Here is a 16459-nt window from a genome sequence, read left to right on the forward strand (position 1 = left end):
ACACACAATCCATGCGAACCCCTACATGCATTCAATCCTTTTGTTTAACAACTCACCTATTGCTGTATATCATACAGATTATTTTATAGCCCTCAAGGCATGAGGCGCATAAATTACTGAGTGACTGCAGTACTACTTGCTGAGACACAATTGCTGGCTGACTGTAACTGTGTCAGACAGACAACACCATTTCCTCTGAATTCCTTTAGGGGGTTCTCCCAACAAAGGAAAATTATTTTGAAGTTTTGTTTTTACCTCTTTGCTGGCAAGAAACTTGTAATGAAACCCATGCTGTTAATCCCTGTTAGAGCTGGAGCCTGCAAGCTTTGAGCCAACCCAGTTTATAAGGTGGATGAACTCTGCTGAATAAACTAAATATGCTCAAGTATATGCACACCTGCAATAGATTAGCCATTTTATGGTAATTGCTCTATCAACTACTCTAAATCTTTTCCAAGCAAGACAGTTTAAAGTTATTTCTCCTTCAAAATTGATGTAATTAGTGTGCACGGATTCAAAACTTGATCTTTTAAGTAGGCAACTTACCTAACCCCTAATTTTCAGATAGAGGTGTCTGCCCAGATACCCAGATTTCTCTTTTTTTTTTATTTTTTCTGAGCGTCTGTGACTCCCCCCATGTGGTTGAGAAAATATTCAGGCCATCTGAATACTGCCCATGTTTTCAAAGAAAGTTCTGCCATAAATCCCCAAAGACATTATATGGCTGGTTCTCCAAGCAGCCCTCTAACAATGTTTTCCATTATTCTCTTCATACTCATGCTTCTACTTCTATACATAAACATCTGATTGCAATTGGGTATTGTTTTGGAAATACATTTTCCTCTAAACCATTTTTTAAAAAAGTAAAAATAGCAAATGATATTCCGTAAATTTGTGCTATCCAGCCCAAAATCTTACCTGACCAAAAAAAAAAAGAAATCACAAAATTAGCTGTGATCTATAATATCACTCGTGTTGCTTGTCTGCCTTGCAACCATGAGCTATGATTTAGAGTTGCATGTCTGAAAATACAAAAGAGAACACAAACTACAACATTAAAAAAAAAAAAAAAGAAAAACATGGAAAACATTATTTGAATTCTTTGTTCAGCTGTTCTCCCATCAGCAGTTTTCCTTTCAACCCTATGATCCGTTGTCATTTCTCATAGTACGTGTCTAATTCACCCAAACTACAGCCTCCAGAAAAAGCTGGTCAAGAAATTTCCAAGTGAACAGTTTTTCACTGAAAAATATAGAAACACTGGACCCAGAAGGTTTCACAGAGTCACTTCATTTTCAACAAACTTCCAAAAGATGCCTGCCTGCTTTCTGCCATCTCAGCGTTTGGGTCCTTAGGGCTGCAGAGAAGCCTGGCCATGCAGATGAGCTCGCAGCTGGGGTCTCTGGGGAATTCAAGCTCCCAAAGTCAAGAGCCCCAGGATCCTCCATCTCTACCTGAGGTGTTTATTTCAGATGACTGATTTTGCAGGAGGGAGAAAACAGTCTGCAGTCCTGAAAGCTGGAATTTAAGATGTCCTGTCAGGGCTTTCCACCACCCCACCCCACACTCTGATGTCAATTTTATACTCGTAGAGTCCCTGGGGGACATGTTCAGTCAAGGGTCTGCCAACTGTTGAGACTGTATTTTTTATGTGTTGCTCAGTCCTGTTTTCCTGTATTCAAGCCAGAATAGTTTCCTTCTGTGGAAAAGTTCGATTCGTCTTTTTTTTTTTTTTTCTGAGTCTTTCTTGTGACATCAGAACTTCCTTGGAGAAGGAAATCCTATGCTTTGAAATGCTATCCTCCAGAGATATTGGGAAAAGCCCTTCCAGAAGTCTGGCATTCAGAGAATAAGATGTTACACCATGACAGGTACAGGCAGACTTCCTCATCTGAGTTATAGCAAAAGTGTTCTAAGTCACAACCATTCTCATTGCTTTAAAAAGGGATGAATATATTTCTCCAAACGGTCTTTCTCAGTTAATACTTTCCCTAGGTACTCACATCACAGAGTCAACTGTGTGACCGCCTTAATCATTCAAGAGACATAAATAAGTAGATTCAATCACAAGACAAATGTCTTTCTGCTGTACCGCAAAGCTGCATGCAGATATATTAAATCCATGAATCTGGAAGAGTAGATATTGGTGTCTGTGGCCAAATGTCTGTACACTCAGATTAGGAACCTGGATGTACAAAGAGATCAGATAACAAATAATTCTTCAATTTGTTCATACAAATGCCATTTCCATAAAACAAATATGAGGAGCTTAATTATATTGCAGGGTCCACTATATCCCAAGAAAATGGTCCTGTAATGCCGATAAGCTATAAATCTTGCTTTTAATGCTTTTAATGTTGTTCAGAATCAGCAAAACATAAGTTTCCATTAATTATCTTGAAATCAGATGCACACACACGTGGACACACACGCAGACACACACACAGGTATTTGACAGGTACAGACACACACATTTGACAGGTATGCTGATTTTAGCAAAACTAGGCCATGTCCTTCCTATCTGGTTCACATTTTTCTGCATTACAAATTCTTATTCTGTTGTTATAGAAGAATTGGCACTGAATGAATGAATGCTTGTTCACAGGAAATAAGCAGTAAGCAGTGATGTTCAAAAACACGGCAGTAAAAATTTTTAGAGCTAAAAATGCCACTCAGCCCACTTTCATTTCATTATTTATTATTAAAATAATAACAAAATTTTTTTTCTTATGTTTTGAGGAAAATCTCCAAATACTTGTGTCAATAAATTGTAAATATCAGAAAGTATTTCTTTTAAAAAAGTGAAGAGGAGTTATAGCCTATTTTCTGTCCAAGACTAACTATAAATTTGCAAGTGGTAACTGAATAATCCAAATGTTCATTAAGAAACTATTTTTGCGTGTGACCAAATAGCAACTTATTTCAAATTTAAAACAATATTTAATATTTTTAATATATAATTATATGATAATGATTCCATTCATACCTATTTCATGTACAGTGAATAGTATGCTTCCAGTATTTATGCATAGGTAAGCAGTGCTCTGGGTAAGATGCAAATATGGAGCTATAGTCAGATGGTAATTCATCAGACCCTTCTGGCAAGTAATCTAATCTTGTATGACAGCTATTGTTTGCATGGATAACTATGATGACTGGGCCAGACTCCTCTCTCAGCAGTCTCAGTGGATGTCTAATGTGTTCCATTTATAATTTTTAGGTAGATTAATTGCAAATTACATAGCACCATGCATTTAGGAATCGAACAGACAGCATGGAAGCAAGCTGCACTGCTAGTGCTGCTCTTTCCTAGCTTTCTGGCAGCTGGTAAGCTTCTTACCCTCTAAGCTCCCCTAAGTGGTTTTTGTTTGGTTTGATTTGGTTTGGGTTTTTTCTGTTTACATGATAAACTCTATTAATGTCTTTTAAAGGCTTCATCTGGATCTTGTACTACTTCTCTTCCCAAACTTCAAAGGGAATTTCCCTCCAATGTCTATTGTTTTACTGAGACTAACTTTACCAAAACACTAATTAACCATCACAGTAAACTTAATCAACTGGTTCCTCTATTTTTAAACAATATGATAAGCAAAAAGGGAGAAAATTCATCAAGTATGACCTTCTTGAATATGTTAGATGTCCTGTCACAAAATATTTCCAAAAAAGAGTAAATCAATTGTCCTCCCTATTGTATTTGAAACTATTGTTCAACTACTCTCCAGAATCAAGGAATCTAACAAATTTGAGAGCAACATATACCACTCTAGTTCAGGATGTTGTTGTGTCCAATCATAGCCAATAGATGTCTAGAGAAGAGAACAATCATGAATCAGTTCTCCTAATACCCTAAAAAATTGCAGTTAGGTAATTCATTAATAAATAGGATATCCCTCTATTAATAATGAATTACTAATTTCTGTTTGACAAACTTTTCCAGTTTTCCCTTGAGTCAAACATGTGCAGCTCCAGAGATTAACGATGTACTCTGAGGAGAACCACCTCTTCCTAATTGTTTTAGATCTAGTGCATGATAAAATCACCAATTTTGGCAGGTTCTTGTACAAAAAATAAGCAAACTAATAATAACTACCTGAGAGGAGGTTGTAGCTAGGTGGGGGTTGGTCTCTTCTCCCAGGCAATCAGCAGTAGGACAAGAGGGCATGGCCTTAAGCTGCGCCAGGGGAGGTTTAGGTTAGATATTAGAAAGAAATTCTTTACAGAGAGTGTAATCAGCCATTGGAATGGGCTGCCCAGGGAAGTGGTGGGTTCTCCATCCCTGGAGGTTTTTAAGATGAGACTGTACGTGGCACTTAGTACCATGGTCTAGCAACTGTGGTGGTCCAAGGGTTGGACTTGATGATCTCAGAGGTCCTTTCCAACCCATCTGATTCTATGATTCTATGATTCTATGAAAAGAAACTCCCAAATCATAATGCATCTATGTTAGCCACCATTCCATTTATGATTTGATATATTTGTTTTAAAATATCCTTAGTTATCCTTTTTCTTCCTCTCCCAAAGGAAGATCTTTCCTCAATTCTTATCACTTCCCTTACAGAAGCAATTCCACACCTTTGGGTCTTCTGTAGATTCTTTGTATAGTTATTTTCATTTATTTTCCCACTTCTTAGAAGGGGGAACAGATACCATGGAGAGTTTTCAAGGCATGGATGTGCTACAGCTTTATAAACTCATGTGACAATGATCTGCCCATTTTTTTCCTAATAATTCCCTACATACTGTTTGTCCTCCTCTGTTTGTCATTTGGAAACATAATTTGCCATTTTATTACCTGTTCCCTGCACAGATCTTCACCGTCAGCCTTTGTATTTACTTCATTACTATCGACATTAACTTTGTCCCCTTCCTGTTCATCCGTTTTCCCTGACCATTTATGGACAAAGTTGACCCAGTGCACATACTGTGAGACTCTACTGCCAACCTTATCCCCTTGAGAATACTGACCATTTATTCCAACTCTCTGCTTTCCATCTTCTGAGTCAGTTATTTAAAAATGCAATGGCCTTCCCCTTTATGGCACAACAGCTGAATTGCTCTAAGACCCTTTGAGAAGGGACTTTGTCAAACAACTTTCAGAAATCCAAGCAGAGCATATCAACTTGGCATGCCCATCCCTTGTGCATGTGTTTACAGTCTTCTTCAAAGAACTACAGTAGGTTTTTAAACCAAATCTGCTTAACTCTTCCTTAATGTCTACTATTTATTCATATGAATAACAGGGGTTTTTTTTTTCAGAAGATTGCCCAGCAATGTGTTTCATACAATTAGTCTGTCATTATCATGACATCTCCTGGAACCTTCCTCAAAAACTGGTATTGCACTAATCATCTTCTAATTCTGTGATACTAATGCAGCTTTAATCATGAGACTACATATTAGAGCTCACTAGCTCAGCTATTTGGGTTTTGAGCTTCCTTAAACTCTTACCAAATTTGCATGATTTTTTACTACATATTTTCATGACTTATTCGATGCTGGTTTTTATATCAATTCAGTTTGAAACCATTTGAAACCCCAATACATCTGCACAAAACAAACAAACAAATAAACAAAAACAAAAGCACAAACAAACAATAAACAAAAAACAAAACCACAAACAAACAAACAAACCAAAACAAAAAAAAAAAAAAAAAAGAAAAAAAGGGTTCTGGAGCAGAAACAAAAGTCTTTCAAGATGAAACAGGGGTGTAAAAAATTAATTTCACTTTTCTGCTATCCTGGTCTTTTGCTGTTATATTTCATCTGCATTTGGCTATACAGAGTGTCTGGTCTATTTCCTACTCCCAAAGTGTAAGAAAAATATTTTTTTTTATTAGTTTTTTTGCCTTTTTTTGTCACATTGGACCCCCTAAACCTTTTTTCATTTTTTTTTTCATTTTTTTTTTTTATTAATAGAGGAGGCAGACATTATTGTGATGGCTTCACAGCCTGAGTGCAGCTTCTGATAAAATCCCCTTGAGTCTAAGTGTTTTCAAAGCTGTGCTACTAAAAGCTTCTTGCCATTGGAAATACATAAAACCACAAAAAAAAAGAACCCTCAAGACACAAGAACTTATCTTGATCAAGTGTCACTCTGGATTACATTTTGAAAGGATATCAAGTGATGCCTCTGGATTTTTAGAATTTTTAGCTTTTTGTAAATTTTAGAAGTAGTTATGTGGTAAATGCAGATTTTAGCGTAGCTGTATAATTTGTCACACTTTAGAACAGTAGTTAACACATGCTAAATCCTTTCTCCCTCTTTCATATGGAATTTTCTAAATTCTTTAGCTTGTTTAGGCTTCTCTCAAGGAAGGTCTTCATTCTGTTTAAGAACGTTTGCACCCTAGGCTGAACAACAAGATCCATCATAGACAAAACAACCTTCAAGCCCTTAACCTTGGAGGAGCTCCAAAGGACTGTACATGCCATGAAGAAGAGGAAGATGAGGGAGGACAGGGGTCTTGAGGTCCCCAACTCAGTTTTGAAGGGCGTGTTGGGGGAGGATCTGGGGAGTGGATAATTCTGGGATTGGATGGACAATACCATAAATTGTGCAACCCCTGGACGCTTGTGCATGCACCGTGCTATACTCCCATGGTTGAAGGCCTTCAAATTAAAGGACTGCTCTCTATCTTATCTCTATACTAAATTTGCCTGGTGAGTCTTTTTTTGTCTCTTGATCACAAGCCAGTCTCACTTTGTCAACACATAAGATTGCACATACACTTTCTTGCCACTATCATTTGCATGTGATAGGTTTTGTGTGGACAAAGTTAAACTGCATTAGCCTGCCAGTATCACTGCTCAAGAAAAGTGAGTGCAGGCACCTTACTAAACACCAAGGAGCTACTTTTCAAAGTTTTGGCCTAAAATTTCCTTTACTATCATTTGTCAGATGAGGGGCATAAGCATGGGTTAAGTATTTAATTTTTCCCCAGTCTGAAAGTCCTAGACAACAGTTTGAGTAAAACTTTGCCAAATTCTAGTTATATGTAAAGTGAGAGCTTCTGTGGTAAACGTGCCAGTTATCAATAAGAAACTGCATCGGCCACTTAAACCATTCAGTCTTCTCTGTATTGCCAGCTGCACACACTTCGAAAAATTCTCAACAACATTTTGTGATGGACAGAAAATAAAAGGTCTGCTTCACCAGTTTACCTTATATGAGTTCAAACTTTGGCTGCTTTACAACATATGGGTTGGATTCCAAATGTATGACAGTAATTTTCAAATGACAATAAAAGAACGAGAAGATCGTTGTAGGTTTGTCAAGCTGCTCAGACCAAACATGAAATGCATCTTAGAGGCTAAACACATCAGCTGCAATCAGTATGAGACGCTCACCAAATCTGTCAAAATCTTGTCTTTCGCCTTCTGACAGCCCTGTGTGCCTCTGAATGCACACAGATACCTGTCTGTCAAATCCTTCAGTGTTCACTGGTTTCTCTGAAGAAGAATGTTTATTGCTGTTCAGTGTTCAAATCAGTCTCAGAAAGCGTGGTTTATCTCTACCAGTGCCTGTTACTGTGCAGGTTTTCAATAGCCACAGTATCAATCTACATGACTCAGTCTGTGAATCTGGTGAAAAAAATTCACTCTTACCATTTGTGCTCCCAGCTTGCAGAAGTGATGAAATAATTCTTCAGCCATTCATTTCTAATTGTTGTCCATCAGTACTTCTGTAGGCCCCACACTGTCACTGAGCACAGAATTCAGATGCCAAATCCTCCAAATCCTTCCAACTTGCTACATCAATGCAGAGAATAAAGGTGGAGTAAAAGATTTTAGAAACTATTCTTATATTTGCTCAGAGAGAGAAACAGAAATGAACAGGAAATAATTTCTAAGCAGAGATCTATTACATCAGATTTTACCCAAGATTTAAGGTTTCCGTTTGATTTGTCCACGACGAGAAATGAGTGATTATCTTCTCCACTGCAAAAATTTTAATTGCTCACTGTTGTCCCATTCATCCATTAACTATCTACTGACTGTTCAAAACAGTACAAAGGGTTACGAAGCACAGCACATAACAGATAAACAAATCAGCTATTCTCCTCATTCAAAATTGTAAGCTATAATCAAAGATGACAAAGTAGACCTTATTAGCACTAAGGCCCTGATATGGCAAACTCTCCAGGCACAGAAGTTGTCATAGATAGGGCAAATTCCTGTGGGCAACTTTCAGCGCATATCATGTAAAAAGCATCAGGAAAATTACGTAGCTGCATCTTAATGCTTCCAGTAGGGCTGTTACATGGTAGAAATCTCCTGTCAGTACTGAGATGCAAAATTCTCATGTCCCAGTTCTTAACTGCAAAAAATTATTTTTTCACCTGTGTATTTTTTGTACACCCACCACCTCCTTCCAACATATTCATTTTTTCTAGTTGTAGAAGATTAATCATAAGGTTAGATAACTTAATTTAATCTGCACACAAAAACCATTAAAATATACCTTCTTTCCGGATTGCAGACTGTCCTCATCTTATACTACCGGTGACTGTAAGTCCCCTGTTAAATTTCTCAGGAAACTGTATTATGTGTTAGCAGGGTGACAAGTGAAAACACGCAGAAAAGAAGACTTTTTTGTACTATCACCAAAAAATCTCCCTATGTCTCTTATGCATGATGTAAATTTGTAACAATAACATGTTGTAAGATTATAAGGTTATAGGGTATAACATCAAACAGCAATCCCTCTAAAAAAACATGTGAAAGTATTATAAATGAACAATGATGTGAAATCATCAACAACTAAGCTTACACAAAACAGAGTTCTCAAAAAAAAAACCCACCAAAAACAAAAGAAACATCTCAGTATCATATAAGGAAGAAAAATTCAGGCAATCTTTTTCAGAAGTGAGAAATTTGCTAGGGTCAGAGGACACAGGCTGAAGGAAGGAAGTAGTCTTATAAAATAAAATCATCATTACTTTTCATGATGAATGTCCATAACTTGCAAATCTTTACTGTTGCAGGGAGCACATATGTTTTTGAATAATCCCATTACAGTCAGTAGATTTTCATAGCAATATTTGGAAGAGCAGGCCCTAAATTAATTACAAAATAAGACTATTCAGCTCACAGTGAGCTGTATGGAAAATTGGCTTTAAAATGCCTCAAAAATAATCCGCATTGTATTTGTAGTGAATTTCCCATTCGCTGTGGTTACCACAGTAGCCCCCAAATTTCTAGTCAATTAGTGAATGCTCTATACATCATTCATTGATATTTGACACTCAATAAATGTTTAATTGTGTTTAACTAACATGCTTCTGTGAGATGCTTAACTATTTAACATTAATAGGCTTACCAACAATTTATTTTGTTCAAGTTGTCAGCTATCAAGTCCTTCAACAAACAAATTACCTGTACTGAAATGAGAGGAATTAGCCAACTTCCCAGCACAGTTTCATCCCATTACATGACCCCATGAAGATGATGTACATCTGTAGGGCGATGTCATGGCTGAAAGAAATCCATTTATCCATTCTGCTGTCACTTTCAGAAACAAAAACACTAGAGAATGTTTAACCACAGGGGTCTCTCACTTTTCACAGTGACAGCTCTGTGGCCCTTACTGAAGCAGTCTCTGCAGAGGTACAGAAGAAATTTCTAAAGGTTCAGCTACTGTGCAGGACATTAAGCCTCTGAGGCACCGAGGAAAACACAAAAGGATTGTCAGTGTCAGGTCTGAGATAGGAAAAAAGCTTTGAAATATAAGAGGGAATAAAAAGAAAAGCCTTGCACAGGTATGTCACCCCTGGTCAGATAAAAATACCAACAGAACAGGTGATAAAGCAAGACTCAAAAAGCTCCTGTCTCTAGGAGAAATGCAACTCGTTTGCTTTTACTGGGAACCTCACACGTTAGTTTGTTGCAACTCAAAATCTTAAAAGCCCAATGTGGCTACAAGCACAGTAACAAGAATAAGAAAAAGTTCAGAGAAGTTATAGGCTTAACAAGCTCTCTAGCTGCTGGTTTTATGCACATTTCACCTATTGTATACCAAAGAGAAGACACATTTCACCCAAGCTGCTGGTCAAAAGATGACAAATTTTAATTCATCCTAAAGGTGCCATAGAAAATACATAGCTACAAATAATGTCAATGATGGTTTGATAGTCATTAGATGGTTAAAGTTGTTCCTGAGGAATATTTATAAGAGAAATGTATTTTTTAAATGAGAGAATGTGACATCTTTGCCAAAGGAAAAAGTGTATCCAGGTAGACCCTGAATTCAGCTAGGTTCCCCCCACAAAAATGCACCAGTTGCAACCTTGTTATGAAAGATGTGAAGACGTAAAGCTTTTAGTTCTGTGGACTTTTGGTATATCTGAGACAATTGTGTATAAATATCCAGGGTTCCACATCCTCAATAAGAACAGACTTTTCCAGTTTATAGAATTACATATTTTGAGCTGTCAGTGTCTGTACAGTTAAGATTTATGTTTTAAGAATTAAATGAGAGCAAAGCAAAACAAAAATTATGGTGAAAGACTTTTTCTTACTTAGCAGCAGTTCTAAGTCCAACCAAAATAATTATAGCTCACACTCCCCAGGAGAGATGCCAAACTTTGCACACTTGACAGGCAAGAAAACGCAACTAAAAGTTATAGATTGAATATCGTTCTGCTTGAAGCATTATAGGTGGAGTTTGGTGGTAATTGAAGTGTGATTAAAGGAGTCCCTCTACTCTGAAATCAGACCAAGAACAGAATACAGTGGTTTTTAGGTTACGCTGCATTACGATAATTCTTGATCTGTATGAAAGCCGTTGCAACAAATGCCATTGAAAGTCATTCTGAAGTTCCTGAAAGGGCATGGGATGTGAAATTTTTGGTCCTGGTGAAGAACATTTGAAGCATATTTTGTCTGTGATGTTAAATTATGGAGAAAATTTTTTCACTTAATGTTACTCTCAGGCACTTAGATATCTGTAGAATCCAAATGAAATACACCAAATTATTCTTGCACATATGTGTTAAATGAGTCCTATTTGAAGTTCACTACTTTTCATCAGTGAATTTATATTTGTACACCACTAATGTTAGAACAACCACAAGAGGATTTAATAAAGCCCCTCTGTAAGTCCAAGGTGTTAACTGCAGGAATATGACAAGAGCAACACACATGATCCACAGTGGATTGCCATCAAAAACATAAAATATTATCCACAGCCAGAGAATCCTAGCTAAAAGAAAGAGTAAAGCAAGAGATTTGTAAAGTGGAGACTCCTAGATCCTTTATAGGCAAAGTATAAACATACTAAATATGCTAGTAAGAGGTGCAAGATGCCTGAAGAACACTGTTGCTAAATTATTTATAAAAATTAAAAATAGCAGCAATGCTTTATTAAAATGGTTGTCTGTAACTGGGAAAAATCGTATTCTCATTGGAAAAAAACCCTCTTCTTGGATGCAGATAGAATAGAATGGAATGAAATAGACTAGATTAGATTAGATTAGAATATTTCAATTTAAAGGGACTTAAAACAATCGTCTGTTACAGTTGCCTGACCAATTCAGGGCTCACCAACAGTTAAAGTATGTTATTAAAGTCATTGACCAAATGCCACTTAAACAATGACAGACATTGACTACCTCTCTAGGAAGCCTGTTCCAGTGCTTGACCACCTTGTGGGTAAAGAAATGCTTCCCAATGACAAGTTTGAACCTTCCCTAGTACAGCTTTGAGCTGTTTCTGCATATCCCATCACTGGATTCCAGGGAGAAGAAATCAGCATATCCCTCTCCACATCCCCTCCTCAGAAAGCTGCAGAGAGCAATGAGGTCACCCTTCAGCCTCGTCTCCATAACTTTTCTATGTACTGAGTTTAGACTCCAAAGGTCTTCCCTCACACCTTTTTTGTAAATTGGAATAATGTTGGCTAGCCTTCAGTTAGCAGCAGGACTAGGACTTTAGCCTGGCTTTCTTAGTGTTAAGGCTTTAACAACCTCCTCCTTATCCTTGTTTTCCTTATTTATTCTGCTTTGAAAATATTTGACACACCATGCTCTCTTTTTCAGATAGGACCTGTTAAAGTATTGGGTCAGCAATTGCTGGTGGTGTTTGCTTACTTCTGGCCTGCTTAATAAGGATGACCAAATAGTATTCATGGCAGTGGTCTTTGTGTTAAACAATATTAAAAATGTCACAAACTATGTTCAGAGTTTCCATTTTGTTTAATCCCAATTTCTCTAGCCACAAGGTTTTTTTCACATCCAGCTGCAGTGGTATATGATATTCTAACACTGTCGTAGATTGAATCATAGAAAGGTTTGGGTTGGAAGGGCCCTTAAAGATCATCCAGTTCCAACCCCCCAGCTGCTGGTAGGGACACCTCTCGTACTTCTTACAGTTTTTCCCTTCTAAAGGTTACTGTCCAAAAACTTCTGTTGGCAAAGTAGTTGGTGCAAGGTGGTGCATGTCAGTACTTTTTTTTTTTAATCCTTTGCACTTACTTAGGCACCTAGCAAAAATTTCAGAGGCAAAAAGAGAAAGAAATGCCTGCTTGAAAAATGTACCAAAACTTAAATAGTAAATGATAAATAAAATAAACCTCCACAATAATGTTAGTTTCTCTTGTTTAACTCAGTTCCCAACATACCAGTGCAAAAATATAGCCCAGAAATATTTGGTTTCTGTTGACAGCAAAATCTCAAGTGTTTCAGGACCAATCTTGAATTCATTAAAAAGTCCTACACAATTTTTTTCAGACTGTATTAGTTGTTCTAAATGTCATCTTAGAAGATGTATGAACACAGTGACCTTTGCCTATCTTTTTTTAGCTTTGTTATTTTTTTTTACACCCTCAGTATGGAGTGTCCTGTGGATCATGGCCTGTTGGAAAATTCTTGTTCACAAGTTGTTTGACAGAGGTAAAGGCAGCATGAGAAAGATCGTGGAACAGAATCCTTGCAGTAAGGGTTGTATTCTTGGTTAAATTCTTGGTCAAATTCTGAAAGTCCTCCTTACCTTCTCTCAGGCAGATAGGATTTTGCATTCAATTGTGGTAACTTCCAAAATTGTACTGGAGGGGAAAAAGCAAAATAATTTCCCTTTGCTAGCCATGCTGACGACAAAAAAGAAGTCGTGTGAGAAGTCATGTGAGACAAATGTACCTCCACACAAGGTCTTCTGCATGTGCACTCTAAATATATAGATGAAGCAGGTAAACTTCCTCAGTCCAAGCTGCAGGACGTGGTATTGAACCATCCTGAGCATGCACCCAGGTGGTGAGCTTGCCAAGCCACACTGGAGCTTCATTTTACCCTCCACAACCTAATTTCTTTGCACAGAATTGAGTCATGGAAAGAGGATTTGTAAGACAGGTTCAAAGCAAAGTCTGCATGCACATGTGAGCTTAGGAGCTGAGGTGACCTTGTCTTCTCATTTGAAATTTGGCATTAGTGGCCATTCTTTTCTCTGTTCTCAAATTAGTAGAATCTCCTTACTTTCTACACCTTTAGTCCCATGGATTAAAAATAAACCTGTCAAGATTTCTCTGAACAATAATAGATCTTAGAATAAAATTATTTGATTTGTTCAGTCATGTTACTCTTTATTTGTGAAAGTCTAGACAACAATGGAAGTACTTGAATCCTAGCACAATAAGTATTTCTCTGAATACCCACATCATCTGTCTGTTGTGGTCTTGTTCGTAAAAGTTTCAGTCTACCAAAGGAAACCCAGTGTGATTTAGATGACTTGTAACACAAGGTGAACCATTAATACTTATTCTTCTATATGCTAAACAGTACAGGGATTACTTTGGAAAAGTATTAACTGAGGGTTGTTTATTGTCCAGTAGCTGTTACATTCACAGTAGCTGTGACTGATATGTGTAGAATCTTGTCTCTAAGAATGGGGTAACAGTAAATGAGTTTTATTTCAAATAAAGAATTCAATGAGTTTCATTTTACTATTCAGTCAACAAAATACCAGTTCATGACAATGGTCCCATAACAATGCCATTATTTTTATCCAAATAGGAAATGATTTTCAGAATAGGAATTTTGGATATTTCAATTAAGATAAGGACTTGTTCTTCGAGTAGATTGCAAAATACATATTTTTGCTGGCCAAAGACATATTTCATCAGAAGAGGGAGACAAACTCATATTGGCAGATGTGAATCTGGATTTCCTTTATCATGTTTTCCTTTATCATTTATACACAACCTCAAGGAATTACCAAAAACTTTAGTACATAACTCTTCTTGCTAAATGTCTACTTACAGGGCATACTAAAAACACAGTTTATAGAGGAAATAAAAAATGAAGCCAGATTTAGAGGTGACATCAGTAAGAATAATGTGATAACATTTATAATTGTTATCACATGTATAAATGTATAAAACACATTTATATGTATAAATGTATAAAATACATTTAAATGTATAAAACACATTTATAATTGTTTGTTTACTCATGTAGTTTCTGTAAATTCTTTTGAAAATCTGTTACAAAGTCAGGCTTTCAGCAGACCAGAAAAAGCAGACCCAGAAATATCTTTCAACTCTTGACATTGACCTACTATTGCAAAAGTACCTGGAACTGCTTGAAATAGATGTTCCAATGGGCATAATCTTCAAGTTCAGATTCTGTATTTCCACTGACTAGGGACTCCTCATGCAACCTGATATCTATGAACACATCTTTTGCTGCACACTGTTGTAATGCATGTTCTTTTTTTGGTCACTGTGAGTTAAGGCTGCTAGGTGTGTTTAAAAACATACACTGCAGTTGAGGTAAACAAAAAATGTCATTGCTGAATAGTCATAACAATTTCTTTTCCACAGTAAATATATCAAGTAAAGAATGTCAAGACAAAAGTATCTCTGGGGATAGTATCTTGAAACCTCTAGTAAAGTAATCCAGAGTTCCACCTTCTTGAGTGACCTCAAGTCATTGAATAAGCATTCTCCTGCTTGAAGCAGGAATAGTAATCTTAAGGTTTTGGCTCTACTGGGGAAGAGTGCTCAGTTTGTCTGTCCCTCTTCTGGTTTTGGCAATAGTTTTGGTAATATTTGCTGAGAGAGGAGCTGTGGCCTGTAGAAAATGCCAGAGTGCCTTTTCCTAAAAGACAGTGTTCTCCCCAGTTAACTCATTACATTAAACAAGCATTTAGTTTGGCTTCTCGAGCAATCCTTGTTGACTAAAGTGTATGTTTGACAAGCAAGCTTTCATACTGCAACAGTCTTAGCCCTTTTTCTACTTATTCTGCAATTATTATTAGCAATTTGCTAATAATTAGACTAGTAAGGGAAGAACTGGGATTTTAACCAGGAGTGGGGGAAGAATAGATGTTCAAACTTTTCACGTCCCAGTTTAATACAGATGAAAAAGGAACAACTCATATCATAGAATCATAGAATGGTTTGGGTTGGAAGGGTTTCAAGGATGACCTCGAAAGTCATCCAGTTACAACTCCCTTGCCATGGGCAAGGACACCTTCCACTAGACCAGGTTGAGAGAACCCCATCTAACATTGCCTTGGACACCTCCAGGGATGGGCAATCCATGACTTCTCTTGGCAACCTCTTCCAGTGCCTCACCACACTCACAGTAAAGAATGTTTTTCCTAGTATCTAGTCTAAACCTACTCTCTTTCAATTTGAAGTCATTCCCACTCGTCCATATAGTAATATGCTCTTATAAATAGTCCCTCTCTGTCTTTTTGCATGTTCTCTTCAGGTACTGGAATGTAAAATTAGGTCACCCCTAAGTCTTCTCTTCTCCAGGTTGAAAATCCCAATTCTCTCAGCCTATATTGTCCCTTACAGCAAAATACATGCAACTGTGGTAGTCACTATATCAAATTATCACACAAACCCACAAGTCTAAGTATTTATAGATTCATATAGATATTCAGATAAGAGATTATAGACAGCAATACCATTTGACTCAACAGTGTATTTGAGCTATTCCCTTGCAGCCAGGAGGACCAACCATGTACGGGGGTGTCATGGTTTGAGATACCCCAAAATCTAGTTCCCTAGCTCCATTCCCCCTCCCACATCTCAGCCTGGTGTAAGATGTGTTTTCCAGACAATCACACGGACTCAAAATGGGGAAACGGAATATATTACAATGACTGTACAAATAAATACTACAATACATTATATACAACCTTAGCTATCTCTACCATGACATAAGTATTTACAATGGATCAGATCTCTTCTCCCCTCCAAATAAAAGTCCGGGAGGGAAGAAGGACAGATCCCTTCTTCAGAGCAGCAATGTCTCTAAGGCAGCAGGCTCTCTCTCTTCTTTTCTTGTAGCAGCTCATAGCTGGATCTCTGCCAGCACTCACGAGTGGGTATCCCCCTCGGCCCCTTGACACAGGCAAAGGGGTCTTCTGTGGGCTACGTCACCCCAGACAAAGGTCGTTCCACCACGGTCATATCACGAGCCCAGGGGGTCTTTGTGACAGTCTGGTATCTCCAGGG

At 37.4% G+C, this 16459-nt stretch overlaps 2 long non-coding RNA genes across 2 annotated transcripts in view; one reads left to right on the top strand and one right to left on the bottom strand.

Moving 5' to 3' along the window:
- The window catches only part of LOC113953597, a 28165-nt gene that overhangs the window by 7184 nt on the left and 4522 nt on the right, over window positions 1–16459 (top strand). The window contains exon 3 of the long non-coding RNA XR_003529934.1: window positions 1742–1871. This is a non-coding gene — a long non-coding RNA (uncharacterized LOC113953597). The remainder of the gene's footprint in view (window positions 1–1741; window positions 1872–16459) is intronic.
- LOC113953598 overlaps window positions 1815–16459 on the bottom strand; it is a 15827-nt gene continuing 1182 nt past the window's right edge. Inside the window, exon 3 of the long non-coding RNA XR_003529935.1 lies at window positions 1815–1824. This is a non-coding gene — a long non-coding RNA (uncharacterized LOC113953598). The remainder of the gene's footprint in view (window positions 1825–16459) is intronic.

The sequence above is a fragment of the Corapipo altera genome, unplaced genomic scaffold, assembly GCF_003945725.1.
Source record: "Corapipo altera isolate COAL_440 unplaced genomic scaffold, ASM394572v1 61281, whole genome shotgun sequence".
Lineage (NCBI taxonomy): Eukaryota > Metazoa > Chordata > Aves > Passeriformes > Pipridae > Corapipo > Corapipo altera.